The 15666-nt window shown below is 42.3% G+C and overlaps 9 non-coding genes across 9 annotated transcripts; 6 read left to right on the top strand and 3 right to left on the bottom strand.

Annotated features, from left to right (window-relative positions):
- Positions 1-334: 334 nt before the first annotated feature.
- TRNAA-UGC (transfer RNA alanine (anticodon UGC)) lies at positions 335-407 on the top strand. Its single transcript has one exon. It is a non-coding gene; the product is annotated as a tRNA-Ala (tRNA).
- A 110-nt stretch (positions 408-517) lies between these two features.
- On the top strand, positions 518-590 carry TRNAA-AGC (transfer RNA alanine (anticodon AGC)). The gene has a single exon. It is a non-coding gene; the product is annotated as a tRNA-Ala (tRNA).
- A 203-nt stretch (positions 591-793) lies between these two features.
- TRNAA-UGC (transfer RNA alanine (anticodon UGC)) lies at positions 794-866 on the top strand. Its single transcript has one exon. It is a non-coding gene; the product is annotated as a tRNA-Ala (tRNA).
- Positions 867-1076: 210 nt separating this feature from the next.
- Positions 1077-1149, top strand: TRNAA-AGC (transfer RNA alanine (anticodon AGC)). The gene has a single exon. It is a non-coding gene; the product is annotated as a tRNA-Ala (tRNA).
- A 1388-nt stretch (positions 1150-2537) lies between these two features.
- Positions 2538-2610, top strand: TRNAA-AGC (transfer RNA alanine (anticodon AGC)). Its single transcript has one exon. It is a non-coding gene; the product is annotated as a tRNA-Ala (tRNA).
- Positions 2611-6746: 4136 nt separating this feature from the next.
- Positions 6747-6819, top strand: TRNAA-UGC (transfer RNA alanine (anticodon UGC)). Its single transcript has one exon. It is a non-coding gene; the product is annotated as a tRNA-Ala (tRNA).
- Positions 6820-11696: 4877 nt separating this feature from the next.
- Positions 11697-11769, bottom strand: TRNAA-AGC (transfer RNA alanine (anticodon AGC)). The gene has a single exon. It is a non-coding gene; the product is annotated as a tRNA-Ala (tRNA).
- Positions 11770-13964: 2195 nt separating this feature from the next.
- TRNAA-UGC (transfer RNA alanine (anticodon UGC)) lies at positions 13965-14037 on the bottom strand. Its single transcript has one exon. It is a non-coding gene; the product is annotated as a tRNA-Ala (tRNA).
- A 105-nt stretch (positions 14038-14142) lies between these two features.
- Positions 14143-14215, bottom strand: TRNAA-UGC (transfer RNA alanine (anticodon UGC)). The gene has a single exon. It is a non-coding gene; the product is annotated as a tRNA-Ala (tRNA).
- Between the last annotated feature and the right edge of the window lie 1451 nt (positions 14216-15666).

Here is a 15666-nt window from a genome sequence, read left to right as displayed (position 1 = left end):
AAAAGGTCGTACAGCCTCGGAAACCTAAAAGGAAATGGGCTAATTCATTCCCGCCTGCCACCTCTGTACCCGCTGCCAGTTTGGTGAGAGAAACTTCATCCTCACAGGCCCCCATGCTGGCATCTCTGCAGTCTGGTACAGCTCCAGAACTCACAGCTGGGAGGAACTTGTCCACTTCCTCTGAATCCACCTGCTCAGCTCTTCCCAGGTAAATGGAGCTCAGGTGTGTCTTGGTCATTTCTAGCAGACTTACTACTTGGCATCTAATTTCATCACCTCGGTTTCTCCTCCTTCTGAATTCTTGCAGTTTTGTGGGTCAAGGCTACTCGTAGCTGGGGAATTAGCTCAGATGGTAGAGCGCTTGCTTTGCATGCAAGAGGTGGTGGGATCGATGCCCACATTCTCCAGTCCATTTTTTTTTTTACTTTCCTTTGCCAAAAAATACTAGATCATTTTCATCTCTTCATTTTCTGCATCTTGTCCTGAATCCTTGTAACATGGTGGAACAATGTTGGCAGGGGAATTAGCTCAAGCGGTAGAGCGCTCGCTTAGCATGCGAGAGGTAGCAGGATCGATGCCTGCATTCTCCAGTCAATCTCTCTTCAGTTTTGACATCCATACAGAAGCTCCTCAGGCAGGCAAGTTTTGCATGCAAGAGATGGTGGGATCGATGCCCACATTCTCCAGTCCATTTTTTTAATTTTCCTTTGCCAAAAAATATTAGATCGCTTTCATCTCTTCATTTTCTCCATCTTGTCCTGAATTCTTGTAACATGGTAGAACAAGGTTGACAGGGGAATTAGCTCAGATGGTAGAGCGCTTGCTTTGCATGCAAGAGGTGGTGGGATCGATGCCCACATTCTCCAGTCCAGTTTTTTTTTACTTATTTTTCCAAAGTATTAGACCCTTTCGATCTACTCAGCTTCAACATCTTGTCCTGAATTCTTCGAATGTGGTAGAAACAAGATTGACAAGCAGTTTACTTTCCTTTGCCTAAAAAATATTAGATCATTTTCATCTCTTCATTTTCTGCATTTTGTCCTGAATTCTTGTAACATGGTGGAACAATGTTGACAGGGGAATTAGCTCAAGCGGTAGAGCGCTCGCTTAGCATGCGAGAGGTAGCAGGATCGATGCCTGCATTCTCCAGTCAATCTCTCTTCAGTTTTGGCATCCATACAGAAGATCCTCATGCAGGCAAGTTTTGCATATTTTCCTGGACTTGGAATTACTGGCAATACAGAAGCTTTTCTTTGCCTGCAAGAGGTGGGGAGGATCAATGCCCACTTTTTGCTAAGATAGGCATTTGGTTGATTTTATCTTCCTTCCCCAAGATCCATCCCCTCTGATTGTGCATATGATTTTCTGTGTGGTGTTTCTTGAGAAGTGATGGAGCAGCAATGTTAGAATGCCGTAAAACTAGCTCAAATGGAAGAGTGTTTACTTTACACAGAAGAGGTAGTAGATTTTATTTTCCAGTCAACCTTTACCCTATTTTGGCAAGTTATTAGACCATTTTTATTTATATCTTTGCTAACTGGATGCCCATGCTTCGCTACGAAACTATGTGATCAGGTGTGATAAATTGACACTTAAATCCTGAAACTTAATGTAGAATGTGTAACTCCGTAGAATCAGAGCATGTTAATATAAGGCAACTGGCAGTTGGAACAGAGGGGGAGGAGGAATAGAATGTCCCAGCACACAGACCAGATGAGTCACGCGCTGGCACGCCCACACCCGGTTTAACGAAGGGATAGAATCTAAGTGTTTTAATATAAGGCAACTGGCAGTTGGAACAGAGTTCTTTTCAGGTGGGGAGGGGGAAAAGAATCAGTGGTGGGTTTCTATTGGTTTTCCCCAGTACAGGCAAACCAGTAGTGGAGGCAACAAGAGGCTCTGCCCACCCATCCGGACGTCATCACGGATGCTCTGCGCATGTGCAGAAGCACCGCGCGTGAGCAAAGTGAGCATGCGCTCCCGGTTCCAAACCGGTAGCGAAGGTAAGAGGAACCCACTACTGAGTAGAATGTCTAGCTCCTTAGTATCAGAGTGTGTTAATATAAGGCAACTGGCAGTTGGGACAGAGCTCCTTTCAGATGGGGAGGGGGAGCAGAACGTCTAACTCTTTAGCATCAGAGCATGTGAATATAATATTTTATATGAAATACTAATGATCTGATAGACATTTCCAAAATTCTTTGTTAGCGAGCACCTAGAAGCAAAGAGAAACATACGTGCTAAATTTCAAGTTTGTAGGCTTTACCATTCTAGAGATTTCGTGATGAGTGAGTGGTATTTGGCTTTTATATATATAGATTTAAAGGATTTAAATTGCCCCCTCTCCCCATCCGCATAACTCTGGATAGCAAACAACAGTGATAAAAACAGAAACACAACAAAGAATTAAGAAAAACCAGGAGCCCAATCCATCAACAACACCCTTCATCTATTCCAGTGGCCCCCAAAATAAATCCAACAATTCTAGCTAATATAAGTTGTGTGTCACAGCTGATCATCGCCCAGCTGTGGTAGTTGGGGAATTAGCTCAAATGGTAGAGCACTTGCTTAGCATGCAAGAGGTAGCAGGATCAATGCCTGCATTCTCCAGCCATTCTCCTTTGTTTTGTATCATTCTTGGAAAGACCTTTTTCCACTCCATATCCGCATCTGTAACTATAGCTGATAAACTGCATTTTGACATTTGGAAATGTTCAAATTTTGAATAAGGAGGTGGTTAGCAGTCATATATGAAATGAAAAATAAGAAGTTATGATTATTCTCACCAGGGGTGAAATGCTACCGGTTCGGCCAAGGTTCGGGCAAACTGGTAGTAAAAAATGCCACTGGTTCAGGCGAAGCGGTATTTCCAACGATCAGCTGGACGACGATCAGCTGTGACACACAACTTATATTAGCTAGAATTGTTGGATTGATTGATTGATTGATTGATTTATGTCACAACAGTATATATAAGCATAATCATGAAATAGCTATGCAATATATAAGCATATATATAAGCATAAGTATGTAATAACTATATTAATTGGATATAATGAAAGGAAACAATAGGACAGATTGAAAGATTTCCTGCTTTCTAGTTAATCTAAATTGTGTGACACAGCGGATTCCCTCCCCCTCGCTGTTCAACTTACCTTTGCAGACTTGGAAGACTTCAAAATGTTCCTTTTTTAGCGCTGTGTGGGTGTGCGCTGATTCTCACCCACCTACATCCACTTCAATAAAAGGAAATCAATCCTGCACCTCTTCTCTGGTAATCTTCATTAGCTTTGGGACCAGGCTAAGACCCAGATTTGGGGACAACAGTAGAACTAGGTTGACAGATAGTTGGGGAATTAGCTCAAATGGTAGAGCGCTCGCTTAGCATGTGAGAGGTAGCGGGATCGATGCCTGCATTCTCCAGTTTGTGTCAATTCACTTTTGGTTTCCATACAAAAACTTCTTGTTCCAGGCAAATTTTGCATATTTTTCTGGACCTCTACAGAGTTGGAAACCAGTCCAGGAAGGCAATTAGGAATTAGAGGCAGTGATTTGCTTTAATAGATAGTGGCCTCAATGCCCACCTTCTCCAGACAGCCTGTTGCTTGGTGTTATCATCCATACAGAAGGTCCACCCCAGTCAACCCACTGTGATTCTGCAGGTCAGTTTCTATATGCTTCTTTTTAGAGAAACGATGGAGCAGCTCCACTAGGATATTGAGCAATGAGCTCAAAGAATAGAGCACTTGCTTTACATACAAGAAGTAGCAGAGCCAGTGACTGAATTCTCCTACAGATTTTTAAAAAAATCTTTAAGCAGGTTATTAGACAATTTTTATCACTTTAGTTTCTGCATCTTATCCTGAGTTCTTAGTACCTCAAAGCTACCTGGAGCTGGGGAATTAACCCATATAGTAGAGTGCTTGCTTTGCATGTAAGAGGTGGTAAGATCAAGAGGTGGTGAGTGCGTCTGGGGGCCAGGGAGGGCAAAAACATGATGCGCAGAGGGTTTGGGAGTCCTAAAACAAGCCCATTTTTGGCAAAAACAGGCTGTGCGGAGCATTTTTTTAAATTTTTTATTTATTTTGCATTTATATCCCGCCCTTCTCTGAAGACTCAGGGCGGCTTACACTATGTCAAGCAATAGTCTTCATCCATTTGTATATTATATACAAAGTCAACTTATTGCCCCCAACAATCTGGGTTCTCATTTTACCTACCTTATAAAGGATGGAAGGCTGAGTCAACCTTGGGCCTGGTGGGACTTGAACCTGCAAGTAATTGCAAGCAGCTGTGTTTATAACAGTGTTTATAACAATGTGTTTATAACATTGCAGTGTGCTTCTGGGGGCCGGGGAGGGAGAAAACACGACACGCAGAGGCCAAAAACTATTTTTTTCTTGTTTTTCTCCTGTAAATTTAGGTGCATTTTATAGTCCGAAAAATACGGTAATTAACTTTTAGGAATAGGGCTGAAGTAGAGTCAAAGGAGTAACTTTTGAAGTGTTTATTAGTTAGGACTTAGAAATAGGGATGGAATGGAGTCAATAGAGGACCCTTTAGATAACTTTCAAAATGCCTTGAAAAAATATATAAAAGCTGGTTGAATTCTTTGTTGTGAGTCTTGGCATTTTTCTGGCAGGGACCCCTTTTGCTGAAGCAGTTCAATAAAAGGAAATCAATCCTGCACCTCGTGTCTGGTAATCTTCATTAGCTTTGGGACCAGGCTAAGACCCGAATTTGGGGACAACAGTAGAAGTAGGTTGACAGGTAGTTGGGGAATTAGCTCAAATGGTAGAGCGCTTGCTTAGCATGCAAGAGGTAGCGGGATCGATGCCTGCATTCTCCAGCCATTCTCCTTTGTTTTGTACCATTCATGGAAAGAGCTTTTTTCACTCCATATCCGCATCTATAACTGTAGCTGATAAACTGCATTTTGACATTTGGAAATGTTCAAATTTTGAATAAGGATTTGGTTAGCAGTCATATATGAAATGAAAAATAAGAAGTTATGATTATTCTCACCAGGGGTGAAATGCTACCAGTTTGGCCAGGTTCGGGCGAACTAGTAGTAAAAAATGCCACTGGTTCAGGCGAAGCGGTATTTCTGACAATCAGCTGGGCGACGATCAGATGTGACGCACAACTTATATTAGCTAGAATTGTTGGATTTCCTGCTTTCTAGCTAATCTAAATTGTGTGGCAGAGTGGATTCCCTCCCCCTTGCTGTTCTACTTACCTTTGCAGACTTGGAAGGCTTCAAAATGTTCCTTTTTTAATGCTGCGCGGATGCGCGCTGATTCTCACCCACCTATACCCTCATGTCTTTTTTTCAGGACCCTGCTTTCAACCCTTCTGTCTCTCCCACTCTTTCTGAGATAAGAAAGAGCTGATAAGAGGCATTATCATAAGTAATTCTTTAAACTTATCCAAGGAGAAGGAAAGAAGAGCAACAAACCCACAGAGAAGCACCTCCTTCATTCTTGCTCAGATTTCCTACTTGGCAGAAAGGGTGAGGATGAACAAGAGGGAAAATCTCTAGCATCTGCAGAGTGCTGTCCTGTGTAGACCCGATCATCCTGTTGATTTGGGGTGAAGATCCTGGAAGAGCCAATGGAGGAGGGATATGTAGCTGTATCTTGGCTTTTTATTCTAGATGAATGTATTTTATTCTCCTTATATACACTGAGAGCATATGCACCAAAGACAAATTCCTTGTGTGTCCAATCATACTTGGCCAATTAAAATTCTATTCTATTCTATTCTATTCTATTCTATTCTATTCTATTCTATTCTATTCTATTCTATTCTATTCTATGATGTAAGATAAAGAATATAAGATTCAGTGAATCCAGGAGAAAATCAGGAGGAGAACCAACATGAAGGCCTCTAAATGCCTTGCTTTCAAGCAGGGGAGCTGCTCCTACTTGCTTTTTTTCTTCTGCAAAATTCTCTCAAAGATTCATGAACCATCATTTGGACAGAGGCTTTAATGAACACAGAAGGGGAAGGGTTCAGAACGCAGGTGGTCAATCTTACACTGCAAGGACCTTGTCCAATTCCTCAGGATGTCCCAGCTCAAACTCTTTCAGAAGTGCTGGTAATATCCAGGAGATCTGGCCAGAATTAGACCAATTTCATCTTCCCAGTTTCTACATCTTGTCCTAAGACTCTGTAATATGGTAGAACAAGGTTGCCAGGCAGTTGGGCTATTAGCTCAAATGGTAGAGCACTTGCTTAGCATGCGAGAAATAGCAGGATCCATACCTGCATTTTCCAGTTAATCTCTATTAGTTTTTGGCTTTCCTACAGAAAATCCAGTCCCAGGCAAATTGTGTATATTATCCTAAATTTCTACACAATTGCAAAACACCAGGCAGGCAGTTGAGCACTAGTGGCAATACCAAACTCTTGCTTTAACTTGCAGGCGATGGTGGGATCGATGCCCACCTTCATGGGAAAGTTTTTTGATTGATCCACCCAGCCCACCCTGGGTGATTCTACATAACAGCTTCTAGGTGGCCCTTTCTTGAGAAATGATGGAGCAGATCTACTGGGATGTAGTGCGATCAGCTCAAAGGATGGAGCGCTTGCTTTACATGCAAGACAGAGCAGAAGCAATGGCTGCATTGTGCTAATCAGCCTTTTGCTCCATTTTGCCAGGTTATTTGGACATATTTTTTTCACCTCTTTAGTTTCTGCATCCTGAATTCTTGCAGTTTGGTGAGTCAAAGGTAACTGGAGCTGGGGAATTAGCTCATATGGTAGAGCGCTTGCTTTGCATGCAAGAGGTGGTGGGATCGATGCCCACATTCTCCAGTCACATGATTATTTTATTTTGGCCATTTTTATCTCCTCCATTGCCATCCATGTATAGGTAATGGAGTCTGCCAACTCCATTCATAACTCGAGGATTCGTAGGAATGAAGCACGTGAATTAAACATGATCACTCCCTGGTCTAAAGCAGAATCAGTCAGCAGACTGATTTCTTCTTAATCAACAGCCAATGTGGACAAGTGGCCAAAGATTATGAGAGCTGCAGTCCAAAAGATCTGGAGGTTGCTGTTCCCACTGTTATTTTGAGTGTCTTATTTTCTTTCTGCACAACTCAAAACAGTTGAATTACTGGCAAGGGAAAGGGATATTAGTAATTTTTCAACTGTAAGCACAGATACAGCTTGTGCTCAGTATATTGAAGCTACAAGGTATAAAAGGAACAAAAGTGGTCAAGGAAAGCAATCTTTTATTATTAGAAATTTAAATCCCATCTTTGTTTTGCACAACTTAAAGTGGTGTATGCAATGTTCCCAACTTCCACAACAAAAAGAACCCAATTGGGTGGTGTAACCTGAGAGATGGACTAAACATCTGGTCATCCAGCTAGGCTTCATGTCCAAAGAAGAATGCAATTTATGGTCTCCTAGTTCCTAGCCCACTACTTTTACCCAGCTGTACCTATCTTCCCTGATCCACTCCACCTATGGTGAAAGAGCCGTTACTCCCATAGAGAAAAGCACGGCCAGCAAACCTTTGTTTGTTCTAAAGCAGGTTCATTGGAGGGCTTGAATAACAGAGTTGGAAGGGACCTTGTAGGTCAACTAGTCCAACACCCTGCCCAAGCAGGAGACCCTACACCATTTCTGACATATGGCAGTCCAGTCTCTTCTTGAAAGGCTCTAGTGATGAAGCTCCTACCACTTCCGAAGGCAACTTCTGTTCCATTGGTTGATTGTTCTCACTGTCAGAAAATTTCTCCTTATTTCTAGGTTGAATCTCTCCTTGATCAGTTTCCATCCATTGTTTCTTGTCTGGCCTTCAGGTGCCTTGGAAAATAGCTCGAGTCCTTCCTGTCTATGGCAGCCACTCAAATATTGGAAGACTGCTATCATGTCTCTCCTGGTCCTTCTCTTCACTAGACTAGCCATGCCCAGTTCCTGCAAGCGTTCAACATATGCTTTAGCCTCCAGCCCCCTGATCATCCTGGTTGCTCTTCTCTGCACTTTTTCTAGAGTCTCAACATCTTTTTTATAGTGTGGATGCAGTATTCTAGATGTGGTCTTACTAAGGCTTTTTATAAAAATTACTCAGCCAAAATGATTGCAGGGACAGTAATAAACATCAGGGAGCCAGGAAATGACTTCATTGTGTGTGAATCTTCAAAACACTCTCCCATGGCTTTACAGCATGCCTCCCAGAGTCACACTCATGAGGTGGGCAGCTATATAAATTTGATAAACAAATAACGACAGTTAACTGTTTTTTTCAGTATAAGATAACTTTTCTGCTTAGCAAAGGTTGGATGAAGGACTCCCTATGGATAGAGCAAAATAAAAGAGAATGTCTGGAGAATGCAAGCATCGATCCTGCTACCTCTTGCATGCTAAGCAAGCGCTCTACCATTTGAGCTAATTCCCCAGCTGACTGATAGCATTCTTGTGCAATTTCCCAAGAAAGAAAGGAGCCCAAGACTACTTCAGCTTTAATTGCAATAATACTAGAGCAACTAATAGATTTAAACTTAATGTCAATCGCTTTAATCTAGATTGCAGAAAATATGACTTCTGTAACAGAATCATCAGTGCTTGGAATACTTTACCTGACTCTGTGGTCTCTTCTCATAATCCTAAAAGCTTTAACCAAAAACTTTCTACTATTGACCTCACCCCATTCAGAGAGGACCATAAGGGGTGTGCATAAGCGCACAAACGTGCCTACTGTTCCTGTCCTATTGTTTTTCTTTTCTTCTTCCTATATATATATATGCTTATACCTCCTATATTTACTCATATATGTGTTTATATACTATATAATCTTTTTGTATGATACCTACATATATTGTTGTGACAAAATAAATAAATAAATAAATAAATAAACATACAGAAAGTGACAGGAGAAGGGCGGGGGGGGGGCAGGGATTTTTGCTACCAGTTCTCCGAACCACCCACTGCCATTGCTACCAGATCAGGCGATCTGGTCTGAACTGGGAGGATTTCAACCCTGACTCATACTACATATAATTACGGCCACCAGAATTTCATTTGCACAAAATTGGAAGCAAAATTTTTCTCCATCAATGATAATTAAAAAGGTGCTAGAATGTGAAGAAGCAGATAAATTAATAATGTAATTAAAAGACCAAGAGGAAACAATATACTACGAAACATGGAATAGATGATATAACTGGTTGGAGAAAGAATCTAAAATTAACATAATAACAGAGTTGGAAGGGACCTTGGAGGTCTTCTAGTCCAACCTCCTGCCCAGGCAGGAAACCCTACACCATTTCAGACAAATTAATTAATGTATAAATGTATCAACGTAAGAGAAGATAAGAGAAGTTTGGAGCGGTTTACCTTGAGTTTGTACTGATTGTTTGCCAGTGTATTATTGAGGTTGAAGCTGAAGAAGTCATTGACAGGTAAGACATTGTAGCAGATGATGTTGCGTACTATGCTTAGATCATACCGCAGGCAGCACAGTTCCAGATTGTCCAAGCCCATAATTTCAAGCCTGGTGGCATAGGGAATTCTATTGTGAGTAGAGGAGTGGAGTACTCTTCTCGTGAAGTACCTCTGGACCCGCTCAATCGTATTAATGTCCGATACACAGTGTGGATTCCAGGCAGATGAGCTGTATTCGAGAACTGGTCTGGCAAAGGTTTTGCTTGCCCTAGTTAGCAATACCATGTTACCGGAGAAGAAACTTCACAAAATTAGGTTAACAACTCTTAATGCCCCTTTGGCAATGCTGTTACAGTGGGCTCTGGGGCTTCGATCATTTGAGATGAGTACTCCTAGATCCTTGTTAGAGGTCCTAATGTTTTAGTTTTTGAGTTAAATTTTTAATTGTTAACTTGAACGGTTTATACATGATATGGAGCTGGAGGAATATTACCATCAGCCCTTTACTCCGGACACATCGCTGCCTATTAAGATGGAGTTTTTGGTAGCAATTTCCTGCCACAGAGAAGAAAAATCTATTTGAAGAGACAATTCCAGGAGCTTGATGGACAAGACTTAAGTTTCAAAGGGAACTTGGGGTTGTCCCTGAGACACTGACTGATCCATGCTTCAACTGAAGCCTACTTGTAGTGGGGCCTGGTTAATTTGGAGTAACTCATTCCAGACATAAACTGCTCACCCAAAATATTTCCAGAGAGGCTTTCTGAATGTTATTAAGCACCGTCAGGTCAGTATTGACTGTTAGTAACCACATAGGCAGACATTATCTATGATCATCTGCCCCTTACTTGGTCCTTCAGCTCTCCCAAGGTTTCCTCCGTCCATTTGCTGCTGGCCATCCTCTTCTTCTCTTCCTTCCCACCATTTCCAGCTTTAGAGCCTTCACCAGATGGCCAGGCCTTCACATAATGTGTCCAAAGTCAGACTGAGCCTGGTCATTGTGCTGATATTTGCATGATGATACTGTATTATGATGATGTGCTTGCTTTATGATTGTTGTGATGTATTTCTTTATTTTGATGACTGCATGGTTATTGGTATATTTGTATGTTGCTGTTGATGTCTGTTTGAGAGCATCAGCACATCTTTCCCTCTAAAAGAATATTTGTAAGGAAATATTGTAAGAAAGAGCAAGAAGTTGCCTGTTCCACCCAGAAAGGAAATTGTCCAGTGATTTAGATCAGGGGTCACCGACCTTGGCCACTTTAAGACTTGTGGACTTCAACTCCCAGAATTCCTCAGCCAGCTTTGCTGGCCGAGGAACTGTGGGAGTTGAAGTCCTAATCTTAAAGTGACCAAGGTTGGAGACCCTTGATTTAGATGGACGAGGAATGAAGCTTGAAGAACTAAGAGGAAAAGGCACAGGGTTCAAATGGGTCAAGTAAAGGAGAGCCTGTTGAGGGAGAGGGACTGAGAAGCGAAGGAGAAAGTAAGAGGAACTGCTACGTAAGATAAAATCTATAGCTGAGGAAATTTAAATTTAAATTTAAACTTAATGTCAACCGTTTCAAACTTGATTGCAGAAAATATGACTTTTGTAACAGAGTTGTTAACGCTTGGAACTCACTACCTGACTCTATAGTCTCAACTCAAAACCCCAAAATCTTCAACCAAAAACTGTCTACTATTGACCTCACCCCATTCCTAAGAGGACTATAAGGGGCGTGCATAAGAGCACAAAAGTGCCTACCGTTCCTGTCCTATTGTTCCCTTCATTATAGTATTATATGCATACTATTACTTTTACTTATATATACATTTTCTCTCATGATGAATAATTGTTTATGTTTATGATTGTATATACTGTTGTGACAAAATAAATAAATAAATAAAAATTGGGGAAAGTGGAGAGATAAATTAGTTTGTTCAAATATATTCTGTGCTTTTCAAGTGTAGCACACTCTTCAGACTGCTGAGTCTGTTCTGTTCCAAATAAAACCACAAAACCAGCCTTCCTATAGAACAAATGAACTTTTATCTTAAAGTGATTTTGTTTTTGAATCATGGTCAGAAAGCAAACAGCGTTTGGACAATGTTGGTCTCCAGAGGGAGCTATTCCATAAATCAGATATTACAGGAAAAAAGATCCATCATCTCTTCAGGCTAAACTTTGCTGCATTAGGCTGAGCTTCTCTGTAGCTAAGGACCAACACATGGGGGGGGGGGGGCTTGGAGGAGAGGCAGCAATTGGAGAAAGGACTTTCTAAGGATGGAGCAAAATAAAGGAAAGTGGCTGGAGAATGCAGGCATCGATCCTGCTACCTCTTGCATGCTAAGCAAGCGCTCTACCATTTGAGCTAATTCCCCAGCTGACTGATAGCATTCTTGCGCAACTTCCCAAGAAAGAAAGGAGCCAAGATAACATACAGAAAGTGACAGGAGAAGGGTGGTGTTCGGTGCTGAGAGTGAAATCCAACCTACCTACATCAAAGGAAGCCCCTGGAATCAATACATCTGGAGCTTCAGAGGCAACGGTGGGCTGCTGCCAGTTCGGACCGGTTCGAGTGAACTGGTAGTTCCAACGATCAGCTGGTCCCGCCCACTTGGCCCCGCCCTATCCTGTCCTATATTTCCTTCTTTCTGGCTCAGCTGATTCGCAGAGCACAGCTGATTTCCAAGCCTCCACTGTTCTACTTACTGGGACTGCGTCAGAAGGTAAGCAGCCGAGCTTCAAATTGCTGTATTTTGAACGCTGCACGCAAGCATGTTAGGTGTGTGCATGCACAAAGCGCACTCTCACAGAACCAGTTCTAAACCAGCTGCAGCCCACCACTGTTCAGAGGGACGCCTGAATTTGCACTAAGAGGCACCCTTCCCCCGCTGGTGGATCTGGCAAAGTGGGATGTAGGGATCCAGTCACTAGGGGATAATCATTAAACCCTGGTTAAGGAAGGGTTAGGTGACACATTTCCAAGGCAACATACAAAGCAAAAGTGTTTCTGTATAAACCTACCAGATATGGGCAGAATCCTGCTCAAATGCTGCTTCCAGCTATGAAAAGGAAAGCTCTACCATTTGAGCTAATTCTCCACCTGTCTGATAGCATGCTAGCATAATTTCCCCCCAAAAAAGAAGCCAAAATAACACTGAGAAACTGGAGAAGGTTGGTGCTCCATGCTGAGAGTGCAAACCAACCTACCTACATCAAAGGAAGTCCTTGAATCGGTATATCTGGAGCTTCAGAGGGATGCCTGGATTAGCACTAAGAGAATCCTTCCACCTCTGGTGAGTAAAGCCTCTATCCAGAACGTTCCCTATTATTTAGGGGTAAGCATTTGCTCCAAGCCAGAGCATAACGCCAATCTTTTCCTCAGTTTCCAAGTGAAACTCAGCTGAGGTAAGCCAGGTCTTCAAAAGGGCGAGATGATCTAAGAAGTATTGTTTTACAAAGAACGAGGTAATTATGTCCCTCTGATGTTTCTTCCCCATATTTTAATTGCTATTTAACATTTTGTTTTTCAGATATGGAACTCAGTGTTCATTGGCTGTTGACAAAACTGACATTTTTGACCCGAGGATCTCTGGCTCTCAATGTAACATGCACAGCACAGCACACATTAGCATGTTGTCACAGAGAGGTGAGAATGGCTACCAAGTTTGTTTGTTTTTTGTCTGAGACTGTGAGAAGGAAGAGAGAGTGAGAGAGTGAGAGAGAAATTATAGTAAGGGTGGAAGAATGACAAGGCTAACATTTAAAGCAGCGGTGAAATCCACTTACCTTTGCTACCGGTTTGGGAATGGGAGCACGCTATGTGCGCATATGCCTCTTCTGCGCATGTGCAGATAGTAAAATAACAGGACGTAATGACATTCCAGCGGGTGGGTGGAGCCTCCTGCCGCCGGCGCTACTGGTTCGGCGAGCTGGATAGACCCGGGGGGGATTTCACCGCTGATTTAAAGGCTCATATTGACTAATGAGAGATTGTCTCCTCCTCCTCCTCCACCCCACATCCCTATCATTTTTTCTCTTTACATGGAAATGCCAGTCCCAATCAGTTTTCTGAATGTCCTGAGAACAAGTGTAGATCTGTGACTATATACAAAGAACCTAATTGACTCTGCGCAGAGAAAGAGAGAGCAGAAGGTTGCTATGGAGATAGATTGGAAAATTATTGTAGAGATGCCAGCTAGCTAGAAGGAGGGGTCAAGTGAGGGCCTAGCTTGGAGTTATTGTTCAGCTGCAACTGGCATAAGATTGACTTGCCCCAAGATCCATCTCTGAAGCCTTATATGGTTGTTCCCAGGGCATTTTAAAAAGTCTGGTGAGATTAGTATAACGTAAGTGGTAGACAATAAAATTACTGATTTCATGAGTGGCTATTCATGAGTGGCTTTGGCTGCCTGCTCTCACAGAGTAAACAATTCCCCAATTGCTTCTCGGAGGCACTTTCCATAGTATACAAAGGAAAAAGCAGATACAAGGTAATGCATACAATAATGAATATATGTATTCAGTGAGGCTGAATTAGTGTATGGATCTTAAAAATGAGCAGAGAGATGGCTGGAGAATGTGGGCATCGATCCCACCACCTCTTGCATGCAAAGCAAGCGCTCTACCATCTGAGCTAATTCCCCAACTGCCTGTCAATTTTGATTCACCATGTTACAATAAGTCAGGACAGGAAACAGCAACTGAGAAGATGAAAATAATTCAATTGTGTAGCAAGATAAATGTTTGATTGGAGAATGTGGGCATCGATCCCACCACCTCTTGCATGCAAAGCAAGCGCTCTACCATATGAGCTAATTCCCCAACTATGTGCAGCCTTGACCCACAAAACTGCAAGAATTCAGAAGAAGCAGAAACTGAGAAGATGAAATTAGATGCCAGCTGGTCAAATCCACTAGAAGGGACCAAGACACATCTGAGCTCACTTATGTGACAGAATGTTTTGGTCTATCCTGAAGAAGTGGACAAGACAGCTATGAGTTGGCCATAGAAGTTCTGGAGCATGCCAACATGTGGGATGCCGACCTACAATGAATGCTTATGCCCTATCAAGCACCTTCCCCTTGAGATTTGGCAGGCCTTACCCTCTTAACTTTCCAAAGAGTCATGAAGAGCTGGCTTTCTCCCTTTGCTAGGACAGTAAGACTGGAGCATGGAAAACATATAAAGGTTGCTGGAATTAGGTATGTTTAGTTTAATGAAAAGAAGGACTAGGTGTGTCATGATAGCAATCTTCCAATATCTAAGCATTGCCACAAAGAAGAGGAGGTCAACTTATTCTCCAAAGCACTTGAGGGCAGGACAAGAAGCAACGGATGGAAACTAACCAAGGAGAGGACCAACCTAGAACTAAGGAGAAATTTCCTGACAGTGAGAACAATTGATCAGTGTTCAGATCCACTGGTTTTTGGTTTTTCTTTATTGTTTGTTGCATTGCTTTCAATGTTTTTATCACTGTTATAGCTACCCAGAGTTGTGTGGCAGAAGATGACTTTATATATCCCTTAAATAAAGAAATAAAGTGCTCTAATAGCATGGCAAAAAAAAAGGATAAAGGGTGGTTGGCGAATGTGGGCATCAGGCCTACTACCTGTTGTGTGTGAAGCAAGCACTCTTCCATTTGAACTAGCTTCATAGCATTGTGTTCTACCATTGCTGTGCTGTTACTTCTCAAGAACCACCACACAGAAAATCATTCGCACAATCACAGGGGTAGAGTGGGATGGATCTTGGGGAAGGACAATGAAATCAACCAAATGCCTGTCTTAGAAAAAGTGGGCGTTGATCCTCACCACCTCTGGCAAGCAAAGCAAAGCTTCTGTATTGCCACTAATTCCAAGTCCAGGAAAATATGCAAAGAGAATCTTCTGTATGGATGTCAAAACTGAAGAGAGACCGCCTGGAGAATACAGGCATCAATCCTGCCTCCTCTCACATGCTAAGTCAGTGCTCTACCATTTGAGCTAATTGCCCAACTGCCTATTAAGCTTGTTCTATCATGTTGGAAGAATTCGGGACAAGAGATCGAAAGAGTCTAATATTTTGGAAAAGTAGTAAAAAAATTGGACTGGAGAATGTGGGCATTGATCCCACCACCTCTTCCATGCAAAACTTGCCGGCCTGAGGATCTTCTGTATGGATGTCAAAACTGAAGAGAGATTGACTGGAGAATGCAGGCATCGATCCTGCTACCTCTCGCATGCTAAGTGAGCGCTCTACCGCTTGAGCTAATTCCCCTGTCAACATTGTTCCAC

The sequence above is a fragment of the Ahaetulla prasina genome, chromosome 2 (assembly GCF_028640845.1).
Source record: "Ahaetulla prasina isolate Xishuangbanna chromosome 2, ASM2864084v1, whole genome shotgun sequence".
Taxonomy (NCBI): domain Eukaryota; kingdom Metazoa; phylum Chordata; class Lepidosauria; order Squamata; family Colubridae; genus Ahaetulla; species Ahaetulla prasina.
Note: the sequence above shows the minus strand (reverse complement) of the source record. Positions and strands in the feature narration are given on the sequence as shown.